We start from the raw sequence: 22,233 nt of genomic DNA, 5'->3' as shown, positions 1-22,233 counted from the left end.
TGCTGTTTGTAACTTTTCAGAAGCATTTGATAAAGTGCCACATTAAATGTCATTACAGAAAATAAAAGTTCACAGTGTAGGCGTAATATAGCAGCATCTGTTGGCATAACAGTAATTGGAAAATAGGCATAAATGGACATTTCTGATTGGCAAGATGTAACAAGTAGTATGCCCCAAGGATCAGTGCTGGGTCTTCAACTTTTTATAAATCATTAAAATGACTTGGATGAGGGATCAAAAGGTATAGTGAATGAAATTTCTTGATGACACGATAATGAATAGGAAGTTAAGCTATGAAGAGAGCATAAGGAGGCAACAAAAAAATATAGGTAGTATAAGTGAGTGGGTAAAAATCTGGTAAATGGAGTATATGTGGGAAACTGCAAAATTGTGCAATTTGGCAGGAGGAATTAAAGAAAACTGGTGAGAAATTGGAGAGCTCTCACATGCAGAGGGATTTGGACCTTCTGCATGGTTATTATGTAGTGACTGGATGTACTTTGGAAAGCTAATAGAATGTTATCATTTATCACATGGGGAATTGAATATAAAAATTGTATATAAAGTATACAATTTGCGGAGTGGACTCAATGAGCCGAATGGCCTTACTTCCACTCCTATGTTTTATGGTCTTATAAATTGAACATAAAACAGGTTATTCTTCATTTATACATGGCAATGGAGTACTGTGTAAAGTATTAGTCTCTGTATTTATGGAAGGCTTTAAATTCACTGGAAGCAATTCACAGAAGGTTTACTGGAATAGGTGTCTTACAAGAAAGTTGAAGAGGTTAGGCTTGTATTCATTGGACTTCAGAAGGATAAGAGGAGACTTGATTGAAACATCCAAGATCCTGATGAGTCTTGGCAGGGCATATATGAAGAGGGTGTTTCCTCTGGTTAGGAATTCTGGAGCCAGGAGTCAAGGAGCAACAAGTAAGGTGTCACTCATTTAAGAAAGAGCAGAGGAAAAATTTCTTCCTCATGGTGAGTCGTGAATCTTTGCAACTCTCTATCTCAAAGGGCAATGTAAACAGAGTCTTTGAACATTTTGAAGTCAAAGATGGATAGATTCTTCATGACCAAGTGGGTAAACGGCTATTAAAGGTACACTGGAACGGAAAGTAATCTGATCAATAATAACTTAGTTGAATGGCAGAGCAGGCTTCAAACACTGAGTCCTCCTGCTCCTAATCTGTGTACACTATATACTGTGGTGGGAGGGAAAGATATGATGATGTAATGGCTGTGTTCTAGTAATCCATTGTCCTGGACTAATGATCTAGAGACAGGAGTTTAAATTCCTACATGACAGGTGAATAATTCATATACAATAAATAAATTCTGCAGTTAAAAATCAAAGGTCAGTAATGGCAACTATCATAGTGCCAGATTACATTATAAATCCACCTGGCTCATTAATGTCCTTTACAGAAAAATATCTGCAGTCCTTACCAAATCAGACCCACATCATTCTGAGCTCACAGCAATGTGGTAGATTCTTATTCACCCTCTAGCAAGCTGCTTGGCTGTATTCAAGAAGGCGAGTCACCAGCGCTTTATCAGGGGCAATAAATACTGCCTGTATCAGAACAGTGTAAACGTCACAAAATAAAACAAACCACCACCACCACCAGAGATCCCTCTTGGTTTCTTATGAACATGCAAATTAACTGCTGTTATTCTAGAAAATAACTGCTAATCTGATTGTGGCCTCAACTCCACAGCTTTGCTCATCCTTGAAAGCCTCCGAGAACCTTGCTGGTCAAGAATCCATCTGCCTTCACCAAGTCTCTGCCTCCACCATTCTGTGGGAAGCGTGCTCCAGACCCTGAACTTAAAAGGAAAAATATCCTCATCTACATTTTAAATGAAAGACCACTTATTTTAAATTGTTTCTCCTACTTCATAGAATCCCTACAGTGTGGAGAGAGGCCATTCGACCCATCAGGTCCACACCGACCCTCTGATGAGTATCCCATCTAGACCCAGCCCACAACCCTATCCCCATAACCCCCTATTTTACCCAGGTTAATTCACCTTGTGTACAAATCCCTGGCCACTACAGAGCATAGCCAATCCACCTAACCTGCACATCTTTAGACTGTGGGAAGAAACCAGAACACCTGAAGGAAACTCATGTAGTCACAGGGAAAACGTGCAAACTCCATGCAGTCACCCGAGAATGAAATCAAATCCAGGTCCCTGGCGACTGAGAGGCAGCAGTGCTAACCACGGAGCCACAGTGCTGCCCTTGTTCTAGTCGGGCTTTCATATCGACAGTTCCATCTAGTTCTGATACAACTAATAGGATTGTTACAGTGTGTATGAACATGCAAGTGATCCATTTTGATGCTCAGCAAATAAAATATGTGCTCCACGTGCTCTAACTGATTCTCAGCAAAATATTCTGGCACAAGTTTATAGCTATAAATTATTTACACCTGCTGTACTGCTTTATGTTTTATTAAACCTGAATGGTCTTCATTTAATAAGTAAGACATTTTTATGTCACACCAATTTCAAAATCAGAGCAACTAAAACTCTCACGTGGAAACACCACTAAAAGACATTTCTATGTTCAGGTTAATAATCTTTCCCTTTGGGGCTTTTACCCACCTAGATGTTTTGAGAACAAAACTGCACTATGCACCATGAAATCTATCTAGTTGCACCTAAATAAAAACCTGAAATGTTTCATCTAAATGTAAATGTTGCTGAGAATTCCCTGTAATGCTGTAATGCTACACATGTAAACAATTCCATGAAACTATACCCATTTTAGCAGTTCTATATTCATTCAGCATGAAGTCAGTCTTTGCTGGAAACCATTAATTTTGTATATAGTTTAAATAGTCTGAGAGTCAGACTGTAGAACAATTATAAACTGCAGTTCATTTCAGCCTTTATCCCACTAAAGAATTAAGATATACATTGAAACCAATTATAACCAATGCATTATTTTATTTTCAATCACATTTAAAGTGTTTAAGATTTCAAACAGATCACAGCAAAAAAGTCAACCCAGCGCTTGAGGAAGTTATTTTGAAACTTTCAAGAAAACGATGTATACATGCCCTAAGGCGTACTGTGTTTGTGCTGACCAGGACTCAAGCTGTCATAAGCTTGGAGTTTTATCAAACAGTGGTGTAGTGCTATTGTCAATGAGATTCCTGATGAAGGGCTTACGCTCGAAACGTCGAATTCTCTATTCCTGAGATGCTGCCTGGCCTGCTGTGCTTTGACCAGCAACACATTTGCAGCTGCTATTGTCAATGGACTAGTAGAGACCCAGGCTAATGGCCTGGGGTCATGGGTTCAAACCCTACAATTGAAGCTAGTGTATAAATCTGAAACTGAAAGCTAGAATCAGAAAAGGTGACCACAAAACTATTAGCAATTGTTGTGAAAAGACAACCATTTTCACTAAGGCCCTTTAGGGAAGGAAATCTGCCATCCTTATCTGTCCTGGCTTGCTGTGAATCTAACTCCGTGCCTTGAGGTTGATTCTTATTTGCCCTTTGAAATGGCCTAACAAGCCATTCAGTTCAAGAGCTCAAATTCAGGACCACTGAGCAAAACCCACACCCCGTGAAAGAATGAAGAAAATAAACAAAACAATTTTCTTGTTCCACTGCTTTAAGCTGCCTCTAACTGCTTATAAACTTAAGTGCAACTTGTTAAACATAGAAATCACAACACATATAAGCCTTCACCACTAGAAGAACCTAATTGCAGTTGATTCAAGTGTTTTGTCTCACTTTCACAAAACTTAAAAATGCTTATTCTTTCTGTCTGTGAAACTAGGCTTGAAATCATCTTGTTAAAAGTAAAATCAAGCAACAGCTGAAGGTCACTGCTCAAAGTCAACAACACTGATAAAAGACTGGAGTCACACTTAAATTCACCCAGGTAAAACCAGTGGATTTGCTTCCCTCAAGGTCATTACTGAACCAGATAGGTCTTTACAACAATCGAAGGTGGTTATGGATTAACTTTTAAGACCAAATTTTCTTAGTTGAATTCGAAGTCCACCATCTGCAACGGTGCAATTCAAACCTATTATTCAAATAACATTATCACTCTACTCCTATCTTCCCATTACTCATTAAAAATGCTCATGCTGTAGGATTGAGGTACTATTCAATAATCAATAATTTTGACTTTACTAAGCAAGTGAGGAATTAAATTATATTGTGTTTAATTGTGGTTAGTTGTAGAACACTTTCTGTAAGAAGAAAGCCATAAAGCTTAGGGGAAAAAAATAAGTCATTGTTTTCTGTTTTTATTGCTGATTTATGGCGCAAGCTAAAGAAAAGTTAAATTTAAAAACCATGAAATTTTTTGAGATAGAAAGCTATGTTTTTTATTGGTTTAAACTTGTAATTCATGTCTGTATACTTCACATTTAAGATGACCATTACTTTTGAAGAAACCAGATGAGGAATTGGACAGAACAGTGCCTAGCTAATTTTGAAATTGACAATGAACTGCTCACCTATTTTTCCTAATCAACCTGCTTAGGAATGTTATTACACACTTCTGGAGCAACTGGGAATTGAACCAAGGTCTCTCTGGTCTAGGGCAAGGACACTATCTCTGCAACACAATAGGGCCCTATTTCGATTAAAAGTGTGATGCTCTACTCACCGAACCATAAAGGCATTAAAGGTCCAATCTGTTCATATACTTAAGCCGCCAATTGGAATTCCAGATGCCTTTGATCATGTGACACAAAAGATTTGGTCAGCAAAGATTACTGAGCTTGAGGGGTTGGACTCAAGAAGGTAGACCAAAGACAAATGAGAAACTTCAATCAACAGAACAGAACAAGAGACCAATGCCCACTTAACCAGTGTCACAAACTGGCATCTTGAAGTAGATACACTGACAAACTATTGCTTTTACTAAAAATTGTTTCTTCTACAATTGTTGTAACAAATGAAATAAATTCTTTAAAACTTGTGAAAATTTATTTGTAAGTGAAATGGATATTGCAACAAATCAGGACTACCTAAACATTCAGATTGATGCTCTCAAACTCAAGACTATAATTGGAAATGACTTAGGTCTTACAATTAAAATCTTAAAAACTTAACATAGGTCACAAATTAATTGTTCTAACTGCTTGTATTACTTCTAATTCCTTGAACTGAAGAAACAGTTTCCAGTTCAATTAAGATAATTAAAAATTATTTGCAGGTGGAAAACAAGAACCTCAAAGTATAGTGAAATGTAATTAAAATATTTACTTAAATGTATTTTTTTTAAAAACTCACATGAAGTTGATAAGTTTGAGTTCAAGCACACAAATTTACAAAATAACCTTCTTGCATTCTGAAAGGGAACCAGAGGGTGAATAAATAAATCATCTAGTCTCTTTAATGAACCTCTCCTTGAAAAGTCAATTCTTTAACTCCAATAGTTCACACTTCACAGGCGGCGTAGTGGCTCAGTGGTTAGCACCACAGTGCTGGGGACGCAGGCTTGATTCCACCCTCAGACACCTGTGTGGAGTTTGCACATTCTCTCAGAGTATACGTAGGTTTCCTCTGGATGGTCTGGTTTCCTCCCACAATCCCAAATATGCAGGTTAGGTGGATCAGCTATGCCAAATTGCCCTTGTGTCCAGGGTTGTGCAGGCTAAGTGGGTTAGCCATGGGAGGTGCAGCTTTACAGGAATGGGGTGGTAGGAGTGGGATGCTCCTCGGAGGGTTGATGTGGACTTGATGGACCAAATTGCCTGCCTCTACACTATAGGAATTCTATGATTCTATATGAAGGTGAGACACGTCATAGCATACATACTTTCAACATGCATAATTCTGAAAGAACTTAACAAGGTAGACATTGAAACGATGGTTCTCCTTGAGAGAGGTAACACTGTTCAAAAATAAGGGATCTCCCATTGAAGTATGAAATTAGGATATTTATTTTTCTTTTAGTGGTCATGAGAAGTTGTAACTCTTATCCTAGAGAGTGGTGGAAGCAGAATAATTGAATATTTTCAAGGCAGAGATAGATGGATTCTTGTTTAACAATAGCATCCAAGGCTAGCCAGGATAGGCAAGAATGCAGAGTTGAGGCAAAATGGGATTCTCCTGCTCCAAGTTCTTACATTCTAGATTGCCATGTCAACATAACTGATATGTCAAATAATATTTGGAATTGTTGTTAGGGTATATAAATGTCACCTTGGAGTGTAATTGGTGGATAAAGGGGAGAGACAAGTTACTTCTCTGGTTGACTGTGCAGTAATACAGAGACATAAAGCAATTTAAATCCCAGATTAGATAGCAAACTTGTTCTGGCAATGGGTACAGCACAATGACCAGCGCTGGTCAACGATTTTATCACGAGATTTCATATAACTCAGTCAATACCGTCATAAGGTTAGCCCGGAAAGAAAATCTAACAGACTAATTACCCATTGCAAAATGTCTCACATACGAACAATTTTAAAAATTAAGCCAAAGGTGAAGGATCTTTGCAAAATGCCGTTTTGTTGAAAAATACAAAACATCAAGTTTGCAGCAAAAAAAGACATGCTGCAGGAGCAATTTTTTTTCAATGATAAATGACAACAACTAAGATTTATGTTCAACACCAAAGTGGCCAGCAAAAGGATTGCACCATGAAACTTGCATACGAAAACTGAGGAATTTTACAAATATGTCAATCACTACCATGTATAGAAATGCTAAATGCATGATACCCAAGCAGAAACAAGCAGGATTAGGGTAGTCACGACATAAAGATAAGATGAAGATGTGTCATTCCACAGAAAGAATTCACAAAGGATATATTGAAAGGTTTCCAGCTTTCATCATCTGATCCTGTGACTTACAACAGTGCCAACCATTTATGAGTCAAGAATGGGAGAGAGGGCACAGTTTAAAAATGTTTTGCACAACAAGCAAATGTGAGGTAAGAGGAAGTTTCTCTTTCTCAATAAGTACATAGAATGTGGAATGCACTGCCTCCGAGTGTGGTGGAGGTAGGTTCAATCCAGGTAATCAAATGGCTATCAGATGATTATTTAAATAGAAACAATATTCATGATGATGGAGAAAGGCAGGAGATTGTCACTAAGTTAAAATGTTCAGAAAACCAGTGCATACACAGTGATTGCACAGCCTCCTGCTCCATAAAAGTTCTTAGATTCCTCAGCCACTCACAAAAATGCAGCCTGGCAAAGGAATTGAATAATCTTGCGGATCAAACATTGTCTTTTGAGATAGAGTCATAGAGATGTACAGTGTGGAAACAGAACCTTCGGTCCAACTTGCTCATTCCGACCAGATATCCCAACCCACTCTAGTCCCACCTGCCAGCACCCGGCCCATATCCCTCCAAACCCTTCCTATTCATATATCCATCCAAATGCCTCTTAAATGTTGCAACTGTATCAGCCTCCACCACATCCTCTAGCAGCTCATTCCATACACATACCACCCTCTGTGTGAAAAAGTTGCCCCTGAGGTCTCTTTTATATCTTTCCCCTCTCACCCTAAACCTATGCCCTCTAGTTCTGGACTCCCCAACCCCAGGGAAAAGACTTTGTCTATTTATCCTATCCATGCCCAATTGTTTCTCAATTTCCCTCTGACTATTTGGAGATCTATAATACAATCCCAATAAGGTGATCATCCCTTTCTTATTTCTCAGTTCCACCCAACTAACTTCCCTGGATGTATTTCCGGGAATATCCTCCCTCAGCACAGCTGTAATGCTATCCCTTATCAAAAATGCCTCTCCCCCTCCTCTCTTGCCTCCCTTTCTCTCATTCCTGTAGCATTTGTTACCTGGAACATTAAACTGCCAGTCCTGCCCATCCTTGAGCCATGTTTCTGTAATTGCTATGATATCCCAGTCCCATGTTCCTAACCATGCCCTGAGTTCATCTGCCTTCCCTGTTAGGCCCCTTGCATTGAAATAAATGCAGTTTAATTTATTAGTCCTACCTTGTCCCTGCCTGCCCTGACTGTTTAACTCACTTCTGTTCTCAGCTGTACCTGTCTCAGATCGATCTCTTTCCTCACTATCTCCCTGGCTTCCCACCGCCCCCCCCCCCGACCTTCCTAGTTTAAATCCTCCCAAGCAGTTCTAGCAAATTTCCCTGCCAGTATATTAGTCCCCTTCCAATTTAGGTGCAATCTGTCCTTGCCCTCACTAGCTCGTAGCACTGGCTGTGATGGATGGCTATCAAAAATAAAACATATATCTTAATTGTTACCCATGTTAAAACACTACTGTACCTAAAGATGTAAATTTATCAAGGTAGACATGAATAGAAAACTACTTGGCATTCAGAAACAAGCTTGCAAGGAAGAAAGCAATAATTTACATCCATATGATGCTTTTCTCAACCGCAGTTCAACCAAAAGCACTTCACAATGAATGGCCTTTTGAAAAGTAGGAAGTGGGACCAATCAATCTGCATGTAGCAAGGTTTCATAATATAAGAATTAAATCAACAACTGGATAACTTGTTTAAGTTTAGCTATTCTGGTCAAGAATATTAAATCAAGGGACCTGGAGAATATGGTGCTTCAAAAGAGATCAGGGTCATAGAGGTCTACGGCACTGAATAAAGCCCTATGGCCCACTGTGTCCATGCACCAAAAACAATCGCCTATTTTAATCCCATTTTCCAGCATTTGGCCCAAAGCCTGGTATGCCTTGGTATTGCTAGTGTATATCTAAATATTTCTTAAATGTTAAGAGGGTTTCTGCCTCTACCACCCTTCCAGGCAGTGAGTTCCAACTTCCCTCATCCTTCAAGTGAAAAACATTTTCCTTTCACTCCCTCTAAACCTCTTGCTCCTTCCCATGAATCTGTGCCCCCTGGTCACTGATCCCTCCGTCAAAGGGAAGAGTTTCTTGTCATCTACTCTGTATGTATCATTGCATAACATAAAATATTTTACATCTGCTTGCAGCTATAATCAACATTCACAATTCATCAGTGAAACAATCAACTGTAAGTTCACATCATTGAAGAGGTTGTTTGATTGCAAAGCAATTGTAATCAAAAAATTACAAATGAAGGAATTCTTTTGCTATGGCCAGTTTTTAGCTTCACATTCCTCTCAAATCCTCAAAGGACTTGTCATCTCTTAGTTCTGTGCTCCTTCCTCAAAACACCTCATTTGAATACCTCCAACACAACTCCATTCATTTGCTGAAATAATTTCATAAAATATCATAAATCATTGATACCATTAGATATTTGGACATTCATGCATTCAACACTCCTCAGAACTCTTTTTATTACATGCCATATCGCTCCTCCCTTTTCCAGCCATAAATACTTGTATTTCTTAGCAACATATTATCAACAACAGCTTATTTTCCTTCCTGGCACGGCACTGCTGCATTCACCAAGGTTCTATCTTTCTCGGTGATATCATCTGCAGAGTCAGCTTCTCTAAGTTCCCAAACACTCCTAGCTCGATCTGGCTTCCAGCTCTCTCATTCAGCATTTTTTTTTATTCACCAGCATTTATTGCCCATCCCTAATTGCCCAGTGAGCAGTTAAGAGTCAAACACATTGCTGTGGTTCTGGAGTCACATGTAGGCCAGACCAAGTAAGGATGGCAATTTCCACCCCTGAAGGACATTTTGCTGACAATCAACAATGGATTTATGGTCATCATTAAATTCTTAATTCCAGATATTTAGTGAATTCAAATTTTACCAGTTGCGATGGTGGGACTAGAACATTATGGGGTGTCTGCATTAACAGTTGGTGATAATACCACTAGGCCATCACCTCTCCAGCAGCTCAAGAGAACAGCTCACCACCACCTTCTCAAGGACAAGGGATGAACAATAAGTGCTGGCCCAACCAGCAATTCTCACATCACATAAAGTGAATTTAAAAATTGAGAAAATATAAAAAATACTCCAGTGTTTTCCAAATACTTTTCAAAACCCAGTCTCAGATTAATCACCATATCATTCGAAAGGGCTTTGCCTAAAGTGGATTTCTCTCTCAGAGTTTGGGAGTTAAGAAAGTTTGTGGTTAAGATCTGTCCTGAGATCAGAGTCCTGGACTTCAATATTGTAAAAGTGGTCTTTCGTTTCCAACAGAAAATCCATTTGCTTATCATTGATCCTACCTGAATCAGAACCAGACTGAATGCACCAAACTGACCTTCAGGTCTTGAAACTTGTGACAATAAATATCACAACTGAGAGTGCTTGCTTAATGCCGTTTTCCACCGTGAATAAATCATGGTGCACAGTACACCTTTTACAATTGTCGTCTGCTTGCTGACCTTCTAACCTTCCACCGCGCAAAATTTCTTGCAAGGGATACTTTTATTCAACCTGTTCCGATGTGTTAAGACACACCTCTGGAGCAGGTAGGTCTTCAACGTAAACTTTCTCAGGACGTTCGAATGATTTCACAGAATTGTTAGAGTGTGGAAGGAAGCCATTCGGCCCTGCACCATCTCTTCAAACGAGCATGACTAGCTCATGCCAATCTCCCACCTTCTCGCCCATACCCTTGCACACTATTTCTGTCCAAACTAATTGCTGCTGCGAATCTTTTGACCGACGAAAGGTCTCCAGCCACTGGCACCCTTTGCCGGTGAAACACTGTCAGTTCATTGCACACCTGAGGTTCTCCTTCTGGCCATTACTCTCAGCTTCCATCAAGGCAAGTATATTGATAATAGCTGCTTTGTGCATTTTGAACGCACTGTATTCATTATAACAGTACATTTATTCAGAGAAATTAGATTTTATTGCCATGTGTACACAAGTACAGGAATACAGTAAAAAATGAATAATGTCGTCACTCCCATTACTGTCTTAGCTATGAAGGTACCTGGGTACAAAATCTTAGCTACAAATTAGAAAAATAAAGAAGTATGGTTTATAGCTCAATTATAAAGTCCTGTTGCGAATAAAGTAGAAAAATAAAAGTATAAAGTTAGAAGTTCAATATGACAGTCCTTCTTAAGTATTTAGCCATGATGGGTCCACACCCCTCACAAGGATTCCATCTCCGCTGTGCTGGGCTCAATCTCCCCGGAACTGGCCTCACTCGTCTCCACACTGGGCTCGCTCGCCTCTGCCCTGGGCTCGGTTTCCTCCACCCTGGGCTCGCTCTCCTTCTCCGCCCTGGGCTCGCTCACTTCTGCCCTTGGCTCGCTCGCCTCCGCCCTGGGTTCGTTCGCTTCTGCCCTGGGCTCGCTTTCCTCCTCCGCCCTGGGCTCGCTCGCCTCCTCCGCCCTGGGCTCCCTCGCCTCCTCCGCCCTGGGCTCGCTTTCCGCCTCTGCCGTGGGCTCGGTTTCCTCCACCCTGGGCTCGCTCTCCTCCTCCACCCTGGGCTCGCTCACTTCTGCCCTTGGCTCGCTCGCTTCTGCCCTGGGCTCGCTTTCCTCCTCCGCCCTGGGCTCGCTCGCCTCCTCCGCCCTGGGCTCCCTCGCCTCCTCCGCCCTGGGCTCGCTTTCCGCCTCCGCCCTGGGCTCGCTCGCCTCCGCCCTGGGTTCGTTCGCTTCTGCCCTGGGCTCGCTTTCCGCCTCCGCCCTGGGCTCGCTCTCCTCCTCCGCCCTGGGCTCGCTCGCCTCCTCCGCCCTGGGCTCGCTCGCCTCCTCCGCCCTGGGCTCGCTTTCCTCCACGCTGGGCTCACTCTCCTCCCTGCTGGGCTCGCTCTTCTCCTCTCTGGGCTTGCTTGCCTCCATGCTGGGCTCACTCACCTCTGTGCTGTATCCTTGCTCACACTTCATAAGTCATTCAGGATAAGGGAACCCAAGATGAAGTCACTCTTGAAATCAACTCTTGAAATGATAATGAATCAAAGGCATGTCTTACTCATCAACCAACACACAAAATAAAAATTCCATTTCTCAACCTTTTGATGTTTCCACAACTTTTCATCAGCCTATCCTCCTCCGTCCATGGATCTTCTCTGTGACTCAGCAGCACAGTGGCTCAGTAGCTAGCATTGCTACCTCACAGCATCTGGGACCCAGGTTCAATTCAACCTTCGGGCAACTGTCTGTGTGGGGTGGGCCATGCTAAATTGCCCATAGTGTCCAAGAATACGCTAGCAAGATGGATTAGTCACAGGGAAATGTAGGGTTTCATGGTAGGGGGTGGATCTGGGTTGAATGCTCTTCAGAGGATCAGTGCAGACTCGATGGGTTAAATGGTCTGCTCCCACACGGTATGGATTCAGTGAAAAACCTTACTTCCCTGCCTTGAGCATGAAGCGCCACTTACTTTGATGACAGAGCTTTGAACAATTTTTAGTTCCTCCCTCAGCTTCTCTGCCACTATCCTTTTAAGAAACCTTCTCTAAATGCTTCCAATCAACCTATTTCTCAATTACCATTCCTTAAAGTTCCAGTGTAACATTCCCTTCCAGCAATGTTAAATGGCAGTACTTCTAAAAGAACCAAGATCTTTATCACCTTAGGCAATACCTAAAGGCCTACATTATGTTAAAGGCAATACACAAGTACAAAAGTTGAGACTCCATTTCATGAACCGAGCCTCTCTCCAGTCAGGAAAAATATCTGAGGGCAAACTGATCTCCATTTGGAAACAGTTCTCCTGTTCGTAACATTTGGAAACAAGAACTGTAAACTTTGATACAGAGCAAAGTTTTATGAAAAAAACAGAACGCTTCTATTTAGAACTATGAAACAGTGAATGAAATGAAGTCTGAAGAAATTAAGAAAGAAGGTCCAGCATGCGCAGAGAAATTAACTGCAAGAGTACAGAGGGAATGAAAAAGAAACTGAAAGGAGATCAAAGCAATGATGCAGCATTATTAACCACGGCTCTTTCTTGATATCACTGGGGATAACAGCAGGAGATGTCAAGAAGGATATAGACACATCTACATTGAAAGAAACTGGAGGGCAAATCACATTAGACTGATCTTATGTGCTTAGGAATAACAAGCTCAAAAGGAATACAGACAACAGCCTAGGAACCTGGTATAAGCCAGCTGGCAAAGAAAAATGTGAAATTAAATTGAAATGACAGTCTCCTAAATTAGAAAATTCAGAACAGAACAGAACAATACATAGCAGTATAGAACAGAATGACGTACGACAAAAAGTTTGCATCCAAAAATTTTACTAATCCAAGACCTACCGTTATCAGTCTAGCCTGCATAATATTGCCTGCGAAAGCCAAATAGTCTTTTATCCAGTTATTATAACTAATAGATACTCTAATACCTCACAACAGGTACAGATTATAACAGAATGCTAAACTTAATGCTAAATTTTAGGTGCTATACAAACATCAATATCATCATGCTAAGTCTCTATTAAGCACCACCTAGTATTAGGAATAACCTTCGATAAGTTTTCAGACCACTACTGCTGCAAGACTTAAGTTCACAACAGTAGAATGGACTTTATAATTCGAGCTCAAGGAATTTGCCTCTGTTCCAAAACAACTGAGGCAAAGTGAAGCATGGAGAAAGGGGAATTTAAAAAATCCTGAAAAGTAAGAAAAGCTAAGAGAGAATAAAAGCAGCCATTTAATCTGGACCACAAGGTTTCAACATCCCCAAAGCACTGCTAATGACTTACAATAAATGATGCAGAATGTTTCAAAATTAACTGCAGTAAATACAGAGGAAAAATAGACCACTTGGTGGGTAAATAAGCCAAATCACAAATCGATTAATTAAAATTCCATTGAATGAAGATAATCAGGTGTATTTCACTCAAATGGAACATCAAACTGGTTGGAAAATGTGCGTGGTCTAATACTGTCAGGCTGTCGATAAACAGTATAATCATAGACTATTTTAAAGAACAATAGAGCATTTCTCCCCAGTTTCCTGTCTAATATTTTTCACCCAATTAATAAGTAGGCTGCTGGAATTCCATCCCTAGTGCTCTCTGCCTCTCTATTTCGCTTTCTCCTTTTGCAGACTCTTAAAATCTCAGCCAGATGACATCACTGCAGGAGTTTTGTTTACTACTTCATGAATGATGATTCCCCTATCATCAGGTCAGAAATGAGAAAGTTTGCTGATGACTGCATTATTTTCAGTACTTTTTGCAACTCCACAGATATCAAAGCATGTGTCTATATACAGCAAGACTTAGACAATATCCAGGTTTTGATTGATGAGTGCAAGGAATATTTGCACAAGCCAACAAGAAAGAATCTTGGCATGTGTTATCAAATCTCATGAATAAATCACGGTACTTACCACTTCAACTAAGGTTTTGGTCTTCTGGCATTGCATCAGCTGGACTCAGTACGATCTCTTGTTTCATAATGCTCCTGAGAGACACCTTAGGACATTTCACATGTTAACTACACTATATAAAGGTAAATTGTATCTATTGGTATTTGCTGGACTTGCTTTGAGGCTCTGCTGCCACATCTCCAACATTATGTTGGTGACTACACTTTGAATGCCTTTGGCTGTCTTGAAATCATGCTCTGCGTAATAGAAATTTAAGTCGAGTGGGGTGTCGGAAAAGCTCAACAGGTCAGGCAGCATCCAAGAAAAAGAATCGACGTTTCGGGCATAAACCCTTCATCAGGGATGAGACCTCATTCATGAAGCAGTAAATAAAACTCCTGCAGTGATGTCATCTGGCTGAGATTTTAACAGTCTGCAAAAGGAGAAAGCGAAATAGAGAGGCAGAGTGCACTAGGGATGGAATTCCAGCAGCCTACTCACAACTGAATGATCTTTTCTTAGTTGGGTGATAAATATTAGACAGGATACTGGGGAGAAATGCTCTGTTGTTCTTTAAAATAGTCTATGATTATTCTATGTTCATCAACAACCTGACAGTATTAGATTTTCCTGCTCCTCAGCTGTTGCCTGACTTGCTTTACTTTTCCAGCACCACACTCACGATTCTGATCTCCAGCAGTTGCAGTTCTCATTTTCTCTGAATGAAAATTTAAGCCTTCTTTCTCCTCTCTTATGTACATACACAAAACAAACTTTCCAAATACACCATGTCAGACTAAAAGCAAAAGATAAACTGAAATGAATCAATAATAAAGCAGTAAACACTTAAAACAGTAATTACCTCAAACAAACCTAGACATAAATCAATTGTCTACCAAAATGTTTGAACTGGGTAAACCTAAGGTGAACAGTATTAGCTCAAAATACAGAAAAACATACAATTCAGATAATTCCTTATTCCCTACCTTAAATATGTCACTTTGAAATTTACATAGTTTTTTGCCTGCTTGCACCTTGTTGGCTTTCATAGCATGCACCTCGATCAAACCAAGTTGACTGATCCCTCATCACCACCTTCTACATATAAGGTAGTTTGACACACAGGTATGGTTTACACTACCCTCGGTTAGGGACCAAACCAAATCCCCTCAAAATATATTCAGAAAATAGTCTCAACCGTAACTTTTTCTTATTTTAAAGGTAAAGGTAAGGTGTTGTGTTACAGATGCAATTCAATTCGACAAACTATCAGGTTTGAAACAAACACACTGTATTCATACACTATAATCAAAGTACAGACAAACTAAAACAAGAAAATTGGCTTAATTGTAACTCTATCAAAATGCTTAACAAAGTAAGAGACATATTAACTACTACTAATTAACTGTTCCGATATAATAACACCCCACAAGTACACCCTTGACAAAGGCAAATTCAGTAAAATAGATTGTCACACACGTAATTCGAACAGCAGGAAGAGAACCCCAGCTTTTAGCCATAACACAGAGAGGAATAAAAGCTTCCAATCTAGCTTCAAGGCCCCAGCAACTGCAACTCAAGGCTAAATTGAGAAAGAATCCTGGTTCTGTGGTAGCTTGACCCTATCCATTCAGGCTGCTTCTATTGTTCCAGGTCTCACAAGCTGTTTATTTTATCAGCTTTGGAGCAGACTAGTCAACTTCAACCTTTTTTCATTCAAAAAAAGACAAAATATACCTCTGAAAGCCATAGTATCATCACATCTCAAGCATCAAACATTATCCACTAACTTGGCACTCCATTCCTTAAAGTACTGCAATCTACAGTTGACTGTGATAGAATAAAATTTGGTCAATGTGAGTTAGAAGTCAGGAGGCTATCTGAATATAAAACTTGACATTACTTTGCCTTGTTTGAGCAATTCAGCTAATGCTATACATGATGATAAATAATTCAGAAATCATCCAGCTGGAGGAAAGCACTTCTCTTTAGGAATAGTTGACAACAAATCAATCAACGCCCTCCTTCAACTCTACCTGCAATCAAACATGCAGTAAATTCTGCAACTATTGAAATGTCATTTCAGAAGTGGTATATAACTTCTAAAGTGGACCAAGACTATTTAGTTACAAATGCATATTTATAATGGTTCAGAGAATGGTGGTGTAGTGGAAATATCATTGGACAAGTAATCCAGAGAGCTAAGTTAAGTGGCTGGGACATGAGTTGAAAACTCACCATGGCAGAATGTGAAATCCAAATACAATAAAATCTGGAATGATAAAATGGTAACCATTGTTGATTCATTGTAAAAATTCATCTGGTCCAGTAATGGAAGGAAATCTGCCATTCTTAACTCGTCTGGTCTACATGTGACTCCAGACCCACATGGTGTGGTTTAACGCCCTCTGAAAGCCAACGAATTCACAGGCTTTGCCAGTGATGCTTAAATTAATTTTAAAAACACAGTCCAAGTTGGTTGACCCTATGTGATTTCCTCAGGACCCGGTAAATATTTCCATTGCACAATATCACCATGATCATGCCCTATTCTTGTGAAAATCCAAAAAACACGTCTTAGATTTGGAAGTGAAATCTCTTAAACCTACTGTATAACAGTTATCTTCATGGAGGAGTCAGTCAACCACCATTCAGTAAAGTAATAGGTTTAGAAATTGCATTTACCAGTTTAAAATTCCCATGACGAGTTAAGCAAACGCACAATGAAGTAAATAAAACACGTTAAATAAACACACAAAGTAGTTAATACTACCTATAGCTCAACTACAAGATTGAAAGCAATAATACAACAATAATTTGAATAATTGCTTTAATCAACAGTCACAGTTTACACTTTTTCCAGACTATCACAGCACCACACTGTCTTATTCAGGTCAATGTGACATGGGTGTAAAATACAGGTGCAATGTAAATTATACACAAACATTTGGAGGTTTGTATTAACGTTGTGAATTTTGATTAGCAATACATGTGATACAGTATTGTACAGAACTTTTAAGCTGGATACAATATAGCAGACACAGACCTGCAATATTCACCTCTACCATTTGTGCAGGGTAGTTTCACAGGATAAAGAGAACAGTACAGCACAGGAAAAGGCTCTTCGGTCCACCAAAGTTGTGCTGACACATGATTCCTTTCTAAATTAAGAACTTTTTGCTTCTAAGCAGTCCATATCTCTCTATTCCCTGTTTATTCATGTATCTGTCAAGATGCTTCTTAAATATTGCTGTTGTATCTGCTTCCACCACCTCCTCTGGCATTGCATTTCCTCTGTGTAAAAACACTGACTCTCACATCTCCTTTAAACTTACCCCCTTTTATCTTAAACTTATGTCACCTAATAATTGACATTTCTATCTTGGCAAAATGGCTCTGATTATCCATGCTTCTCATGAACGTGTAAACTTTTATCAGGTGTCCCCTCAGCGTCTGATGTTCAAGTGAAAACAAACCAAGGTATCCAATATCTCCTCACAGCTAATATACTGTAAACAAGGCAACATCCTTGCAAACCTTTTCTGTATCCGCTCCAAAGCCTCCACATTCTTCTGGTAGTATGGCCACCGGAACTATACGCAGTTTTGCAAACGTAGCCGAAATAAAGTTCTGCACAGCGACAACGTGCCTTCATCAATTTTTATACTCTATGCCCCAATTGATGAAGGCAAGCATGCTATACGCCTTCTTGACCACCTTATTCACTTACGTTACCACTTTCAGGGAACTTTGGAGTTCTACACATAGAAGCATTAACATCCAGACTGATCTAAGGGTTCTGCCGTTTACCAGACAATTCCCTCCTGCATAAGATCTTACAAAATGCATCATCTCGCATTTGTCTGAATTAAATTACATCTGCTATTTCTCCACCCAAGTCTTCAGCGTATTTATATCCAAGTGTATTCTCTGGCAATCCTCACTATCTGCAGCTTCCCAATCTTAGTATCATCTTCAAACATACTAATCAGGACATCTGCATTCTCCTCCAAATCATTTATATATATTCAAACAACAGCAGTCCCCTCACTGATCCCTACAGAATACCACTGGTCACAGATCTTCAGTCTGAAAAACAACCTTCCACTCCTATCTTCTGCAATGAAGCTAGTTATGTATCCATCTAATCAACTCAGCACAGACCCCAAGTGAAAGCACCTTCTGTATCAGCTTGCCATGAGAGACCTTGTCAACGGCTTTGCTAAAGTCCACATGAACAACATCCACTGCTCTGCCCTCATCAATTGCCTTTGTCACTTCTTTAAGAAGTTCAATCAAGTTTGTGAGACACGACTGCTCCTGCACAAAGCCAGGCTCTGCTGTCTCTAATAAGTCCATTCACTTCCAACTGAGTAAATCTTGTCCCTAAGAATCTTCTCCAATAAATACCCTACCCTGACATAAGGCTCAACAGCTTGTAATTTCCTAGTGCCCTTCCAAAGGAGCAACAATGGTTATTCTTCAGTCCTCTGGGAGCTCACCTGTGACTAAAGTGGATACAAAGATTTTGTATAGAGCTCCAGCAATTTACTCCCTCATCTCCCTCAGTATTCTGGGATAGACCCCATCAAGTCCTGGAGATTTATCTACCTTAATGTTTTCAAAACACCCAATACTTTTTTTTATATCAACATCACCTCAAAATCAATATACCTTTATTTAGGCTCACCATCCACCATGCCCTTCTCCTTTGTGAATATCAATGCAAAGTTTTTATTAAGGAACACATGAGAGGGCAATGCTCCTACAGCTTCTGATTTCAAGTGAACCTTTTGGACAATAACCTGGCATTGTCTGATTCCTGATATTGTGGTCGTTAGCCTTCCTGCAATTTAATTCTTTCACCTGAGGAGTACTCATATCCTTACGCACATTAAGTTAAAACGTACAGAATGATGGTCACTGTTCCCAAAAAACTCCCCCACTAAAACGCCAATCACCTGGTCATGCTTATTCCACAATACCAGGTCTAACATGGCTCCTTACCATACATGTTACCTTCTGGACACACCTAGCACTTTCCAAATCCCTGGAGCTAAGGGATTCCCTGTTAACAAAAGGCAAGTTAAAATCAAGCACCACTGAAACCCCACCATTTTCATATTTTTCCTAAGTGTGACCACATATCTATTCCTCTGTCTCCCACTGGCTGTTGGGAGGCCTGTAGTACAACCTCAAAGTGATTGCACTTTACCTATTTCTGAGCTGTACCCATATGGCCTCACTGGATGAGCTCTCCAAGGTGTCTTCCCTCAGTACAGCTGTGACATTCAGCCTATTCAGTAACACAACTCCGCCACCTCTTTTACACCCTTCTATCTTGCCTGAAACATCTAAATCTTGGAACATTAAGCTGCCAGTCTTGTCCATCTCACAACCAAGTCTCTGTAATAGCTCCAACATCATAGTTTTATGCACTCATCCAAGCTCTAAGTTTGTCTGCCTTATCTATCGTACTCCTCACATCGAAACAAATACATTTCAGATTGCCAGTCTCACAGTGTTCAGTAACCTCTCCCTGTCTGTTCTTTCTCTTAACCTTACTGGCCTTAATCCCGGACTCCTCCTCAATCCATTTTACTTGCTGACCTACTGCTCTGTTCCCATTCCCTGCCACTCTTGTCTAAATAAAACAAACGCACATCAAGAATATACTACATCAATTGGTCAAAACACAGCACTGCCACACTCTGAAACAGGAAAGGCTGCTTGTAATTCTCTTTTTAACCAATTTCGTCTCTCTCATTTACAATCTATCTTGGGGATCTTGAACAGGAAATAAAACAAAAACTTTTGAAGCTCAATAACCGAGCAAGCAAGAAACAATTTTTCTGTTGATATCACATTTCCAATTAGTACAGATTTTAATAAGGTGGAGATCAATTTGAAGGATAAACCCACAAAAAATAATTAAAATTGATTTCCAAATAATATTTCATTCATTGTATAAGATTTGGCCCCCCTTGTATTTTATTGTGGAAGTAAATTAACTTCAGATGCAGCAATCTGTATTTAACACAATTGCACAAACTTTTTCCACACTCAGTGTAAGTTGTGTGTCAATTAAATTAACTAGCTATACAACACTCAGTAAAGCTGAATATTGAATCTATTCCATTTTTCTTTACGATTTTGATTTGATCCTAAGTTTACTCTATAGTTTCTAACAGACACAATAAACATGATGATTCGTGCTTCACCTCTCCTAAAATAGAATCACAACTTCTCCATCGCACCATGTACTTTGGGAAAGCTAACATCAGAACACAAGAAGAAGAACATCTGATCAGCCCATCAGGCTTGTTCTAAAGCAACAATCCTCACTATCTCAATAATCCTTAGTATCAATTGTCTCCAGAATTTCTTTCAATTTCTACCTTGAACTGGCTTTTTGATTAAGCTTTCACAGTCCTCTACTCATCTCAGTCTTAAATGGCCAGCCCATCTGAGATTATGTCCCACGGGTCTAGAGTCACTAGCCAGGTGATTCTATGTTCACATTGTCATGCCCAATAGGAATTTTGTAGATTTAGACAAGATCACCTGTCATTCTTCAAAACTCTAGGGAATGCAGACGCAGTTTCTTCAATTCCTCCTCATAAAATAACCATACTGTCCGAGGGATTCATCTGGTGTGTTCCATTGAACTCCCTTCCACAGCAAGAATAAACAGGTCTGCATTACTGGTCAATGTAACTAGTGCTATTAGCTCATTCAAGGAGATGGAAGAGGAGGAAAGATAGAAGAAAGATTCTATACGTGTCTCCTTCATTCTCAGTTTACCACCAGTTGTGGGGGCACCTGGTCACTCCTGTGTTTTAGATTCCTTCAGCTGTGCCTGAAAACAATGGGAAACCAGGGCTGTCACTTCTCAACTTATTAAAATTCAAGCCTTGATGAGATCCATTATCATCATGGAAAACCGATGTACGTCTGAATGAGAAAGAAAGGGCTGAGGAAATCTGACTCTTTCTGCTATTGTGCCTTTGCACTCCAGCCAGAGATTCCCTAATTAATTAGATAATGTTTTTCATGAAAGTGCATTAGCATTTCATTTCACCTCATTACATTCCTTTGATTCTAAATTCAAGTTGTCAAATTGGGCTAATCAGGTACGTGCATTGTGCTTTATAATGTAGTGCAAAAAACATCTGTAAAGCAACTTTACCAGTTACAGAATAAAATTTGTATCAATTAAAATTATTTTATTTTCAAGTGAAAAACCAAAAGATCCACCTGAATTTATCTGTTGTTCACATATATGTACATGTCAGTCATGTCTAGCTCACTTAACACAACACTAGAATCAGTACTAATTACTTCTGACTAAATACAGCTAAGATTGAAGGCATTGCGCCTTCTTTGTTCCAGCTCCATTCCTGGCAACAGTCTGAAATTGTAGTTTGACCTGAGATAAGCTTTTGTCAATGTACCTGAGCTAATTCCTCAGGCTGCCCTTTCCACTTTTGCAGCATTGTCCAAATCTGATTGTGCCTCAGTTCATCTGCTGCTCAAACACTCACCTAAGCCTTTGTTACTTCAAGGCTTAACTACACAAATATATTCCAAATCATTCCCAATGCAAGCACAGCCCCAGAGGTTGACCAGAAAACCTCAGTTGTCCTCCTTTAATTGATCACTATGAGTCATGCTGGACACTCACCTGTATCTGAACTATCACTGCGCCACATCACACCCCCATCCTCCTCCCCAATAAAAAGTAACCCACAGATGGAATGGAGCCTCGAACTGCCACATCAATTGGTAGGCTTATTTTTAGCACCTGCTGGACACTGATCTCAGCGAGGCCTAAATATTAACCTCTGAATCTTCAAGTGTGCTACAGTTATTCATCTTCTTTATGCAAGAATCCCAATCTAAACAAATCTCCACCCGTGTACAATACATCCATGCCAGTCAGTTGTCAGGGTTCTGCTGCTGAGAATTTGAAGTTGCATCTTCTTCCACACAAGTTCCAGTGACTGTTGAAGGCACTAAGAATTGTACAAGGTAGGTATTTCCAATTAGTCTTT

General features: G+C 39.9%; 1 protein-coding gene and 1 long non-coding RNA gene across 5 annotated transcripts in view; one reads left to right on the top strand and one right to left on the bottom strand.

Annotated features, from left to right (window-relative positions):
• LOC132815829 (uncharacterized) overlaps positions 1–4,884 on the top strand; it is a 35,425-nt gene extending 30,541 nt beyond the window's left edge. The window contains exons 3-4 of the long non-coding RNA XR_009644712.1: positions 3,808–3,912; positions 4,414–4,884. This is a non-coding gene — a long non-coding RNA (uncharacterized LOC132815829). The remainder of the gene's footprint in view (positions 1–3,807; positions 3,913–4,413) is intronic.
• Positions 1–22,233, bottom strand: part of LOC132815828 (disco-interacting protein 2 homolog C) — a 608,767-nt gene that overhangs the window by 263,092 nt on the left and 323,442 nt on the right. The gene's annotated exons all lie outside the window — the stretch shown is intronic.

This window comes from Hemiscyllium ocellatum, chromosome 5 (genome assembly GCF_020745735.1).
Source record: "Hemiscyllium ocellatum isolate sHemOce1 chromosome 5, sHemOce1.pat.X.cur, whole genome shotgun sequence".
NCBI classification, from domain to species: Eukaryota; Metazoa; Chordata; class Chondrichthyes; order Orectolobiformes; family Hemiscylliidae; genus Hemiscyllium; species Hemiscyllium ocellatum.
This window is presented reverse-complemented; position numbering and strand designations above follow the sequence as displayed.